General features: G+C 43.9%; 1 protein-coding gene across 1 annotated transcript in view; it reads right to left on the bottom strand.

Annotated features, from left to right (window-relative positions):
• The window catches only part of LOC144161322 (uncharacterized), a 172,320-nt gene that overhangs the window by 55,037 nt on the left and 102,862 nt on the right, over window positions 1–14,421 (bottom strand). The window lies entirely within an intron of this gene.

The raw sequence follows: 14,421 nt of genomic DNA on the forward strand, positions 1-14,421 counted from the left end.
TTTATCACGGCCGCGGCTGTTTAGATGGAGGTAAAGTCAACGAAGACAACGTAATCTAAATCCGCAGCCATCCACCACGGCGGGCCTCATAGCTCAAGTGTAGCCTTCACGCGTTGAACCACGAAATTTTGATTTTAAACGCTCTTCCCATTGACGTCCCCGCCTATACAACGGCCATGATTAAACTTTGAATGTATGCAGTGCGCGCTTTTCTACGAAATTGTAACGTTACAACAACAAAAACAACAACAACAATAATAATAATAATCAATCAATCAATCAATCAACCTTTATTTTTGGTGCCCAGGAACAACCCTAGGGTCTTGGTACTGGTACACCATATACAAGCATTCATAAAAACAAACTAAAATCAAGACAACACAACACAGGAAACCATATATATGAAAGAAACAATAAGGTAAAAATAGTTACAGAGATCCCAGAAAGCACAACAGCAAAAAAAAAAGGAAGCCTAGTGTTAGAAGCCATGACACCCGGCCAGCAAAAACGTTGAAGGCACGTGAAAAATTGAAAATACACAAGCAAATACTCAATGAACATGATGGAGATAGATAATAATAATAATAATAATAATAATAATAAATCAATCATGTTTATTTACGTGCCCAGGAACAGCGAGAGGCCTGAGTGCTGGCGCACGGATAGTTATATGAAAACAAAATACAAGAAACATATTGCAAGAAACAAACAAGCGACAAGACACACACATATTGAAGTAGCGAAATTACAAAAATAAAGCACAGGCGGAGCCTGGGTACAGGTAAAAAAGAAAAAAGAAGATGCCTTTGTGGCTCAGCTTATTGTAATGAATACACAACAAGCAGAGAACAAAGTTTGACAGTAAGACAACAAAAACAATGACAAGAGTATAGAGACAAATGATAAGACAAGCATGATAAGTAAACAGTTTCAAAAACAGGCAACTATATTAGTTAAACAGAACCGCAGAGAAACCAAATTTCAGCAATAAAAAAAAAGAAAAGAAAAACGAACGACAGAGATATCATAGATGTTTAACATACTGTGTTCAACAGCGCAGTACGGTAAATTGTAAAGGAGCTTTGAAAGATGTCAAGGCGTTCAGAGAAGCGGTTGTAGCCATTCTGTATTCTGCGCACTGGAGAATGATTGGAGTTGCGCGCAGCGGTCAAGAAAGGGCGATGCGACCTGGTGGGCCTCTGTGGAACACTAAACTCTAAACGGTTAAGCAGGTCCGCGCAAGAAAGGTCACCATGAACAACTTTGTGAAGAAATGTAAGGTCTGCACGCATACGTCTGCAGTTCAAGGAAGGGATGGAAGGGACTATGGGTAATTCAGAATCAGGATGAAAACTGTGATTGTGATGACGGTGCTTAAATATGGATAAAAACTTCTTCTGCACACGTTCTATTAATTCACTACTAGATTTGGAGATGCCGTTCCAGGCAACAGAAGCATATTCTAACTGTGGTATACATATTGCATTGTATAGCATTAGAAATGGATCTGGAGAAGAGAATTCCTTTGTAATCCGACACACATTTCCAAGGCTTCGGAGTGCTCGCCGGGTGATGAGCCTAATATGAGGAGAAAAAGAGAGGGTACTGTCGAAAAGCACCCCTAGGTCCCTAATCTCATCAACCCTTTGCAGAGGAGCTCCCTCAATACTGTAGGAAAACAGCAGACGGTGGGTTTTCCGGCTGTAGGTGACAACCTTTGTTTTAGTGGGGTTTAAAATTAGGCAGTTTTTCCTGCACCAGCCCGATAATTCCGACACTTCCCTCTGCAAGGCACAGCAGTCCTGAACACCGCTAATGTGCCTAAATAGTTTACATCATCAGCATAGAGAAGAAAAGAGGAGTTTGTTAACACTGTTGACACATCATTGATAAAGACAGAAAACAATAATGGACCCAGCACGGACCCCTGGGGTACACTACTTGTTGCAGGGTAAACACTAGACTTTTTGTAGTTAACATCTACATAAAATGACCGGTCAAGGAGACAGTTGGACAACAAGGCAACAAGGCTTGCGTCTACACCGGACTTAGCAAGCTTGTTAATTAATAACTGATGGTTCACCACATCAAACGCATTACTGAGGTCAAAATAAATAACGTCCAACTGGCCGTTTTCACAAACTGCAGCCGATACCTGTGTCATATTGGAAGAAATATATTGGAAGAAACAAACAAGCGACAAGACACACAAATTGAAGCAGTCAAAATGACAAATAAAACACAGGCGGAGTGAAAGGTTGGTTCAGGTAAAAAAAAAGAAGAAAAAGACCCCTTTGTGGTTCTGCTGGTTGTTAAGACCACACAACAAGCAGAGCAACAAAGTTTGACAGAAAAACGACAAAAACAATGCCACCATGGTCACCATGAACAATTTTGTGAAGGAATGTAAGATCTGCACGCATACATCTGGAGTTCAAGGAAGGGATGGAAGGAGCTATGGTTAGTCAGAATCCAGACCCGGACTGTGAATGTGATGACGATGCTTAATATAAATAAAAATTTCTTCTGCACACGTTCAATTATTTTACTACTACATTTGGAGATGCCGTTCCAGGTAACAGAAGCATATTCTAACTGAGGAATACATATTGTATTATATAACATCAGAAATGGATCGGGAGAAGAGAAATCCTTTGAAATCCGACACATATTTCCAAGACTTCGAAGGCTCGCCGGGTGATGAGCCTAATATAAGGAGAAAAAGAGAGGGTACTGTCGAAAAGCACACTGAGGCCTATAATCTACTCAATCTTTTGCAGCGGAGCTCCCTTAATACTTGAGGAAAAGAGAAACCGATTGGTTTTCCGGCTGAACGTGATAACCTTTGTTTTAGCAGGGCTTAAAATTTGACAGTGTTTGCTGCACCAGATCGATCACTCTGCGAGGCACAGTAGTCCTGAACAACGCTAATGTGCCTAAATACTTTGACATCATCAGCATAGAGAAGAAAAGATTTTGTTAGGACTGTTGACACATCGTTCATAAAGACAATAGTCGACCCAGCACGGAACCTTGAGGTACACAATTTGTTGCAGTGTAAACACCAATATTTTTGTTGCTTACATCTATGTAAAAGAACCGGTCAAGTAGATAGGTGGACAACAAGGCAACAAGGGCTGAGTCTACACCGGACACAGTAAGCTTGTTAATAATTGATGGTTAAGCACATCAAACGCCTTACTGAGGTCAAAATAAATGACGTCAGCTGGCCGTTTTCACAAGCTGCAGCCGAAGCCTGTGTCATAAAGGTGGCAAGGTTTGTAACCGTCGATCGACCTGAGGAAAAGCCGCGCTGATTTGGTATCAGAACATTCTTGACGCAGGCAGCAAGAACTTTGTTCAGAGCTGGCTCAATCAGTTTTGAGGCGACGCAAGAGTGAGATCGGGTGATAGTAACGGTTTGCTTATAACGAGACCTAAATATAGGAAAAAGTCGAGCGATCTTCCATGCACGAGGAAATCTGCCAAAAAGTTAACAGTTCATGAGGGCTGCTGGAATTCCATCTGCACCACAGGAAAATAGTTTCATGCGTCTAAGGCTATCATTGACAGGTTTTTCATCGAACATAAGTGTATTAAAATTATACATATTATTGAGCGATAGGCGTTCGTCGTTAGCATCAGGCAGTTGAAAGAATGACAGTACTGAGCAAAGCTGGCCCCAAACTTGTTCTTCAGACGGCTTTGAACGACCGCATAGGTACCCCGAGAAGTTAGCTGGATTTATTTTTCAATTATTATTATTATTATTATTATTATTATTATTATTATTATTATTATTATTATTATTATTATTATTATTATTATTATTATATATGGCGCCTAGCAAGGATTGCTGTATTATATGCTCCTGTGTTTTTTACGGTAAGCAAGAGTTTTTCCGCTGCATTTCCTGTAAGAAACGCGTGCACGCGAAGTGTGTTGTATGGCCGGACGCTGAGCTTCAGCTCCTGAGATCTGGTGCTCGGCCGTTCAAGTGTAATATTTGTGAAACGGCTGAGGTGGCGGCTAGGCCTAGAGTAGCCAACGACGACATCGGCCCGTCCGCAAGCAGGGCTCCTTCCCCCTCCCTTCGACGAGACTCGCCGGCAGTCGTCAAGAAAGCCCCGCCGCCGCCGTCCCAACCGGTTGACCTTGGAGGGGAAGCAGCCGGTCTTCGCGCACTCCTCATCGACGCGCTGGACGGCATTTCTTTCCTCACCGACCAAGTCGCCCGGCTGCGGGAGGACAACGACCTCCTACGCCGGGAAAACGCGCAGGCTTTCGACCGTCTCCGTCAGGGGAGGGAGGGTGACCGCGCCCATTATGCGCAGGTGGTTGCCTCCTTGCGAGCGGAGGTGTGCTCCTTGCGTGCCCAACTACTTCACCACCCCGCCTCGTTGCCGGAAGGAGTGCGTCACAGCTCAGGGCAGCCTTCTTTTGCCCAAGCTGTAAACAAGGAAGTGTTGCCTTCGGCTACGTCTGCTCCGCTGCAGTCGGTGTCTTCGGCTTCTCCTGCACTGCCTCCTACTCCGTCCCAACTTTCCCCGGTGCATTCTGCGCCTGTGCTTGACTGTCTCATGTGTAGGTGCATCGGACACATGTGGACTGGTCGTCGTTCCGCAGCCGAAGCGCCCCAAAGCAATGTTCGTTTCAAAGCTTTCTCCGTCCACGACCTCTGCTAGTCTTAATGCCCACCTGTCAACCTTAGGTGTCTCGCCCTTGAACTGCCGACGACTGAAAACTAAATTTGACACGTACGCATCCTTTTATATTTCCGTCAGTGAAGAGTTTTTCGAGCGCTTGAATGACCCCGCTGTTTGGCCGAAAGACTGCCTCTTTAAGTTTCGAGGCATGTTTCGCGAAGGCATGCTTCACAGCTCTGAGCGCAACACACCAGAAAAAGAATAATGACTAGTTTAGATGTTTTTTATCAGAATGTGCGAGGTCTTCGAACTAAGGCGACTGAATATTTTGGTAATGTTCTGGCTTCTTGCTTTCCGTTAATAGCTATATCTGAAACTTGGTTGTGCCCTGATATTCTATCCAGTGATTATTTTCCTCAAAATTACCATGTATATCGTAATGATCGTGCCTTAACGGGATGCAAACAAAAGGGGGGCGGGGTACTTCTCGCAGTTAACAAATCTCTCCCGTGTGTGCTACGTAGCGATATTGAAAACACAGGTGAGTCTTTATGGGTCGAAATTCATATCTCTAAAACTGAAAAACTTCTAGTTGGTGTTTTTTACGTTCCTCCTGATGTAGTTCCTGACGCGTTCAATAAGTTAGTCTCCTCCATTGAACAGTTGCTCACTACTCATTGCGACCTCAAGGTCCTCCTCCTTGGAGATTTTAACGCTCCTGGCGTTCAGTGGAGCCACCTCACCTGTTCCCACTACAACCACCACTTTCAACAGAAGGGTAATAGGTTACTAGATTTTTCGTCTTTCACTTCCATGGCACAGCGTAATCACATAAAAAACTGCAGTGGAAACATTCTGGACCTGTGCTTTTCAAACTTCGATGGCGTTAGTGTGTCGCGCTCTGATTGTGCTTTAGTAATACCCGACAAATATCATCCTCCTCTTTCTATTTCCTGTTGCCTTCCTACAATGCTCCACCGCTCTGTAATTTCAAGCAATGCGCAACCTCGCTACGCTTTCGCCCGGGGAGATTACGTTGGGCTGTATGGCTACTTTTCTGCTGCCCCTTGGTCAACATTCATTGACCACTCTGTTGTCAATGAACAAGTTGACCGTTTTACTGAGATTGTGCTTTTGGGTATGAAGTAATACATCCCGCAATATTTACCAAAGAAGTTCAAGTTCCCACACTGGTTTTCTTCTGAATTGCGGGATGCCCTGAAACTCAAAGAACGTGCGCACAGAAAGATGAAGCGCTCTGGTGCGAATCAGTTCGCTCAGGAGTTCCGGCGCCTACGTGCCCTATGCAAAATATTGCACAAGCGTGATCATGCTTTGTACCTGGCGTCAGTTGAAGCTAAAGCAACTCATCAGCCGGGAGCCTTCTGGAAGTACATTCATTCTAGATCTAATACAACGAAAGAATCTATTAGTCTACTGGATTCCAACGGCGATGAGGTTGCAGATGCGGCCGACTGCTTTGCTGGTCAGTTTTCTTCTTTGTTTGGGCTTATCGGTGGTAGTGATGACGGCAGCGTCTCTTGTCACCAGGACGGTAACTCCGGTTGTTTCCAATTCGATGAGAACATCGTACGGACCAGCGTCAAGCGGCTAACTCGTTTTCTTCTGAGCCAGATGGTATTCCTGCTGCAATTCTAAAAACGTATGCAAATATATTTGTTCCTGTGTTCACCTCAATATTTAATAACTGTCTCCGGTCTGGCACGTACCCTCGCTCATGGAAAATCTCTCGTGTATTCCCTGTTTTCAAGTCAGGCCCAAAAACTGACCCCAGTCTCGCTCCTTTGTTCTGCCTCTAAAATATTCGAGTTATCTCTTCATACGGCCTTGTCTTTCTTTCTCACTTAAACACGTCCTCATTCCTAATCAACATGGCTTCATGCGTGGTCGCTCAACTTCCACAAACCTCGCATGCTTCATGGAGCAGTCGTTGGTAGAAGCCAGCTTGATGCGGTCTACTGTGACATGAGCAAGGCCTTTGATGTAGTCAACCACTCGTTATTGCTTGCCAAGCTCATTCTGTTAGATGTTCACGCTTCTTTAGTGGGTCTTATGCGTTGCTATCTCCAGGAGCGATATTGCTATGTAAGTGTTAATGGTCAAACATCATTTAGGTACAAAGCAACCAGTGGTGTACCCCAGGGCTCCGTTCTGGGCCCCCTTCTTTTTTCCATTTTCATTAACGATGTTGCTTCTGCCATTCAAAATTCTTTTTTGTTGTATGCTGATGATATGAAAATCTTCAGAGAAGTGCGTAATGTTCAGGACTGTAATTCTCTTCACGCTGATATCGTGTCATTCCATCGTTGGTGCACCAAAAACGACTTAATTTTGAACCCCTCAAAAACGAAAGTTGTTTCCTATAGTAGGAAAACTCAACAGCTGCAATACTCCTATAAAATAGCAAGCACTGCACTGCCGAGGGTGACCGAAATTCGGGACTTGGGAGTACTATTTGATTCTTCTCTGACTTTCTCTTCCCACGTTACACAAATTACCGGACGCTCTCTTCGATGTCTGGGTGCTGTTTGCAGGTATTCTAGAGAGTTTAAAAGTCCTCTTTTATTCTTAAAGTTGTATTCGGCTCTCTGCTTACCTCTTCTCGAATACGGTTCTGTTGTTTGGAATGGAACTTGCAAGTCCAATAGTGACCGCATCGAAAGGGTTCAAAATAAGTTCCTTTCTATCTTTAGGCACCGTTTCCGTCATGTACAAGAAGACGCAAACGGCAGCATGTCTTGTCTTAAAAGTATTCCTTCCCTTTGGTGTCGACGAATGAGAGCTGACATTATCTTTCTTTATAAACTTCTTCATGGTGATATTTTGTGTGATGACTTGGTTGCACTTATCAATGTCAACTTGCCGAACAAACTTTTCCGAAGATTTCGAACTTTCAGAACAGATGCTTTAAGTAGACGACGCTCGTCCATCTGCAGAATACAATGTGTATATAATGAATATTCCGATCGTCTTGATATATTCCAGAGCTCTTTGTCTTTGTTCTCTAATGAATTGAAAACTGTTGTAGCTTAAGTGCCTTTATGTCATTTATGTGCCGTATTTGTTCCGTATTTATTTTATGCAAATCATCATCTTGCTTGTTTGTTTTTCACTTTTCCTGATTTTGTGTTGCTTGAATTTCTGTCGGTTTCAGTGTCAGTGCTTGTAACGCTGAACTTCGTTTTTCAATTTTGAAACTTCCTAACATTTTGATATAAAACCTTTGTTTTATGTGTATAATCTATCTCCGTCATGTTCATTGAGTATTTGCTTGTGTATTTTCAATTTTTCACGTGCCTTCGTTTTGCTGGCCGGGTGTCATGGCCAGACACAAGGCTTCCTTTTTTTTTTGCTGTTTTGCTTTCTGGGATCTCTAACTATTTTTACCTGATTGTTTCTTTCATATATATGGTTTTCTGTGTTGTGTTATCTTGATTTTAGTTTGTTTTAATGAATGCTTGTATATGGTGTACCAGTACCAAGACCCTAGGGTTGTTCCCGGGCACCAAAAATAAAGGTTGATTGATTGATTATTATTATTATTATTATTATTATTAGCAACATAGGCATCTTCTTTTTTTATTTTTTACCTGTAACCAGGCTCCCCCTGTGCTTTATTTCTGTCATCTTCACTACTTCAATTTGTGTGTGTCTTGTCGCTTGTTTGTTTCTTGCTATATGTTTCTTGTATTTTGTTTTCATGTAACTACCCGTGCGCCAGCACTCAGGCCTCTGGCTGTTCCTGGGCACGTAAATAAACATGATTGATTGATTGATTGATTATTATTATTATTATTACGAACGCCAAGCGATCGTAGAGCTCTTCGATCGCTTGGCGTTGTCTGTCGCGTGTCCAAGGAGTTCAAGGAGCCGATTTCTCTTCTCAAGCTCTACACAACTATATGTCGTCCTCAGCTTGAATATGCATCTGTTGTCTGGAACAGCACGAGCAAAACAAACCGTAAGCTTGTAGAAAGGGTCCAAAATAAGTTCATATCTATCTTCAACCATCGCTTTGGCGATAGTAGTAATTATAACCCTGGATCGCCCTCTTCATTGACGCTATCATGCTTAACTTCTAGGCGGAACAAGGCTGATATTCTCTTCCTCTTTAAAATTATGCACGGCATAGTGTCTTGTGGTGAGCTGCTACAGCATGTTCGTCTTTATGTGCCGCAAAAGTGGACCAGGAAACATGATACCTTTTGCAACCCCAATTGTCTGCGTGTCTTGTGCCCTGTGTGCCGACTGCAATGCACGTACAATTGGCACTCGGATTACCTTGATATATTTAATGATTGCCCTACTCTGTTTCGCAAACATGTCTGTGAGTTTGTATTGGCGTAACTGCCAACTTTTCTTATTCTGCATTTGTCTTTTATCCTTGAGTTCATGCACTTAAATGACTTTCATTCCGTAACTTCAACATAAGCTATCCTTTCGTTTTTTTTTGTATTTTGTATTTTATTTTGTATTTGAAAGATGTGTACATTATGTTTCGTGTGTTTCTGTTTCCGTGCGCCAGCACAAAGGCCGACCCCGGCTGTTCCTGGGCACGCAAATAAATGATTGATTGATTGATTATTATTATTATTAGTATTATTATTATATTCCCCTTATTCCATGTCTGGTTTTATTTACATGTACATTCATTCCATGCTCCTTTTCTTACATATAAGCTATCTTGATTCACTCCGTCTCCGTGCAACCAAACTTTAACATTTATGTATATCTTTGAAATTATCTGTGTATGACGACCACTGGCGTGATGTCACTTGCCTTACTACAAAGCACTGTACTTGCTTTTGTGTGTATGTGTGTGTTTGTGTTTTCTGTGGGTGCATGTATATTCTGGTGTACGACTGTGTAATTTTTGTGTGTGTCGCTGTCCTTTAATTGCATCACCTGTGTGGTGTGGGCATCTATCTTACATTGCCTGTTTTTTCTTTCTTTTTTCTTCGTGCGCCAGCACAAAGGCCCTCCGGCTGTTCCTGGGCACGTTAATAAACGATTGATTGATTGATTGATTGATTGATTATTATCATCTGAACTCATAAGTGCTCTAAAGCGTAAAGATCGCGCACACAGAAAGCTTAAAAGCACTCCATCTCTTGAGCGCAAGGAAGATTTCCTATGCTTTTGAACTCTCTGTAAACGCCTATATAAGTGGGATCACAATTCATATATTGCACACTTAGAAAAAAGCGCCTCTGACAGGCCGGCTGAGTTTTGGAAGTATGTACGCAGACGCTCTAACAAAAGTGGAGAGTCTTTGATACTACTGGACTCCAATGGAACAGAACTACAAGCCGTCGCTGAATGTTTTGCCACGCAGTTCTCTTCCGTTTATAAAGCCTCATACTCTACCACTACCATCGAACAACCTGTGACAGTCAACACACCCAATACTCTGTCGCTAGATGAAAATCTCATCAGCGAATGCATTAAGCGCTCGGAACCATCCTTCTCATGTGGTCCAGATGGTATCCCCTCAGCCATACTAAAAGCTTATGGCAGTATATTGGTCCCAGTACTGACTAGCATATTTAATAACTGTCTGATTACTTCCACATTTCCTAGCATGTGGAAAATCGCTCGTGTTTTTTCCAATATTTAAGTCTGGCTCTAAAACTGGTGTCTCGAATTATCGCCCGATTTCTCTTCTCTGCGCCATGTCAAAGATTTCTGAGCTGGGCCTTCGCCACATACTGTATTTTAATGTGAAAAACTCTGATTAATAATCAACATGGGTTTGTCCCTGGCCGGTCAACCGTCACTAATCTTGCCAGTTTCATGACGCAAATATCTACGCCTGTATTCCAGAGAGGAGGGTATACACCATTTACTGTGACCTCAGCAAAGCTTTTGATGTAGTCAGTCACTCAATGCTTATGGGTAAACTTGCTCACTTTGATGTTGACACCGCTGTTGTGAATCTATTGCACAGCTATCTTCGTGACAGATCATGTTATGTTGCCGTCAATGGCCAAACGTCCTCCTTTTACAAAGCGACCAGTGGCGTACCTCAGGGTTCGGTATTAGGCCCACTCCTCTTTCTAATGTATGTTAATGACGTTTCTTCTGCCATTCGCAATTCCTCTTTCCTTTTGTATGCGGATAATAAAGATAGTTAGGGAAATTCATTCATCTAACGACTTTCGCTTGTTGCAGTGTGGTTTGTGTTTTTTTTTTTTTTCAGAATGGTGCAAAAACAATAACCTCTCTCAATATTTCAAAGACCAAAGTCATGAGTTTCACTCGCAAATCATCTAGCGTGTCTTTCATACTCTGTCAATTCTGTGTCTTTAAGCAAGGTTTCTGAGATCAATAATCTCGGCGTTCTGTTTGATAGCACCTTGCATTTTTCAGCTCATACTAAGCGTGTTGCTATGCGGGGTCTTCGTTCTCTCGGCTGTGTTTGAAGAATATCGAGAGAATTCAATTCTATGCGTCTCCGCAAATTGTACACCGCAATGTCTTCCTCAAATTGAGTATGCGTCAGTTATCTGGAATGGCATCTCTAATTCCTTATGTAACATCATTGAGCGTGTCCAGAAAAAAATTTCTAAGCGTATGCAACCATCGCTTTGCTAAAAATGACTATGGATCATTGTCACTACCTTCACTTCGCTGCCGGCGAAATCGCGCTGATCTCTCTTTTCTTTTCAAGCTCGTTCACGGCACTATATCCTGTCCTATACTGCTCAATAGCATTAATTTCCGAATTCCGCGTAAACTAACAAGAGGGAGCAGGCCGCTTCTTGTAACTACCCGCCTCTGTCAGCACTCAACACTCCACAGGACACAAAGTCTGTATAATTCTTATTTTCTTGACCTCGATGTTTTTCATTTCATGGGTCACAGTTATCGTTTTCCTCCGAGCTTTGTACCGTTATAAGATAACATCACATGTTGTAGAATTTGTGCCATTCTTTGCCTTCAGTTTGTCTGGCGCATTGTTGTATGTATATATATATATATATATATATATATATATATATATATATATATATATATATATATATATATATATATATATATATATATATATACATATATATATATATATATATATATATATATATATATATATATATATATACAGTCGAGTTCACTTATAACAATATTGAGGTGCCATGAAAATATTGTTATAAGCGGGTTATGCCGAAAATAAAGAAAACGTGACAAACAAGAGCATTTAATGCGCAACGATGTCCGCGCGTGCGGGGACAGGAGGATCGAGGCGACAGTGACCACAGAACAGGAACAGTGACAACAGAACAGGCAAGGAAAACGACGCTGGTAAGCACCAGACTCGGAACACGTGCAAACGGCGGAGCTGGAGACGTGGCCAAATTAGCGAAGAATAGGGGAGGTCGGCACAGTGCACACAGCGCTGCCGCTGCGGCGGCTTAGGCGCCCCGGTGCTTTTTCTACAGGCGGCGCACCCTCAGAATGGACTGCCCCACTGCCCGTAGAGGCGCCCATCCGGTGCTCCTCCCCCTACTCCGCGTCGCCGCGGCAGGCGAAAGCAACGGTGGCATGCGAGCCTCTTCGGCGCACACTCGCCGCGTACGAGGCCAAGTGCGCTATCGCCTGGCCGCCGCGCGTATGCTCTCATGCCCTTTTGCGTAATAGGCGGGGTTGGGGTGGCATTGTCGCAGCGTTTTTGCATTTTTGTTTCGTTCAGGGTTGGTTCTAGTGCCCACATTTAATTGTTATAACCGATATTGCATCATGACAGCATTGTTATAAGCGGCTTATTTTGCCATAGAATACAATGAAAAGCTGACGGTGCCGCGGCTGTCCATTGTTATATCCGATATATTGTTAAAACTGGTATTGTTATAAGTGGACTCGACTGTATATATATTATATTCTGACTTCTTGCCATTGCCATTAGCTATTTCTCATACTGTGTTAATGTACTTTTGCCCTGTCGTCCTAATATTTCTCTACTCATTGTGTCTCTTGTCGTTTTCTTCTGCATACTGTCAGTAGAGGTAAATGTACTGACAGTATGCAGAAGAAAACTATAAGAGACACAATGAGTAGAGAAATATTAGGACGACAGGGCAAAAGTACATTAACACAGTATGAGAAATAGCTAATGGCAATGGCAAGAAGTCAGAATATAATATATATACAGTCGAGTCCACTTATAACAATACCAGTTTTAACAATATATCGGATATAACAATGGACAGCCGCGGGACCGTCAGCTTTTCATTGTATTCTATGGCAAAATAAGCCGCTTGGGTATTATGCAGCCAACTTGGGCTGCATAATACCCTCAGTGAAATTCTGGAAGCCCAACGAACCTCACAGCTACAACGGTTGGCCCTTACTCCCACTGGCAGGAACGTGCTTCGCACCATTGGGCGGTCCACCCCGTCTGCAACTCACGAACTTCAACGCATCCCTCTTCACATTCGCCAGCGGCTTAGGGTCGCCCCAATCCCGAAACATATGCATCCGACGTTCAATAGGGGAAGGCGAGAAGCTCGTGTCAGAACACTCACAAGGCGGTATGAAACCGACGCCCAAACGCGCTACACGGATATCGCCCATACTCCCAACGGTTCACACACCACCCTCGTCACCCTGGACTCTACCGGCCATCTCGCCACTGCAGCCACATACAAGCAGCTACCAGTTCCCACAGCAGAGGCACTCGCCGTCGCTCATGCGACCACCACCCACCAAAAACAGCCTTACCTAACCATCATCACCGATTCTCAGCAAGCATGCCGGTGGTATCAAGCTGGCCTGGCACCCCCTCAAGCTCTTCCCATCTTTCACTGTCTCCCCGAAGAAATAGAGATAACAATAGTTTGGACCCCTGGCCACTCTGGTCTTGCTGGGAATGAAGCGGCCCATGCCGCAGCCCGCGCTCTCCACAACCGGGCACTCCCCTCTGCAAGGCTAGATACCACAGGACGTCCAGATTCTGCAAGCACCACCTTAACACCGCTGGACTCTACCTATAGCTCCATCCTTTCCCACTACACAAACAACAGAAGAAAGTACCCTCCTCCCCACCCATCCCTTACCCCACATGAAGCCTATGTCTATCGCCGCCTTCAGACGGAAACTTTCTATAATCACACGATTCTCTCACACATCTCCCCATCCCTATTCCCCCATAACTGCCAAGCGTGTGACCTTCCTCTTACCACCTTCCACCTAGTCTTCTCCTGCCCGCAGCACCCAACCCCCCTTCACTCCCCCACCCTTGAGCAGTGGGAGTCCGCTCTGACCAGCTCGTCACCGGAGCAGCAACTCGCCCTGGTGAAACGAGCTCTGGAATCGGCGCGGGCTCGCGGCCTCCTGGACATGGGAGGCTGACCACTTCCCCTTCCCTCTCCCCTAAAGCTCAAATAAACGTTTTTACCACCACCATACTGTCATCTTGTTCTATTGTGTTATTCTTTTTTGTGTGTGTGTGTGCGCCAGCATCCAAGACCTCTCGGTTGTTCCTGGGCACATTAAATTATTATTATTATTCTGCACAAGATGGCGCCCAGTGCAGATGTCTGTGTGCTGTGCTCCGCCGTTTTTTACGGCAGACAGGAGTTTTTTCGCTGCACGTCGTGCAAAAAACGTGCGCACTCGAAATGTATTCAGCTGCCCGACACGGAGCTGCAAGCTTTGAAGACGGGTGAGCAGCCCTTTCTGTGCAACTTCTGCGCGTCCTCGGCGACGGAGGCTGTGGTTAGTCCTAGCGACGAGTCCGTGCCGGAGAGCCAGCGCA

The sequence above is a fragment of the Haemaphysalis longicornis genome, unplaced genomic scaffold, assembly GCF_048455015.1.
Source record: "Haemaphysalis longicornis isolate Haplotype H1 unplaced genomic scaffold, Haemaphysalis longicornis Haplotype H1 scaffold_1, whole genome shotgun sequence".
In the NCBI taxonomy this organism is placed as follows: domain Eukaryota; kingdom Metazoa; phylum Arthropoda; class Arachnida; order Ixodida; family Ixodidae; genus Haemaphysalis; species Haemaphysalis longicornis.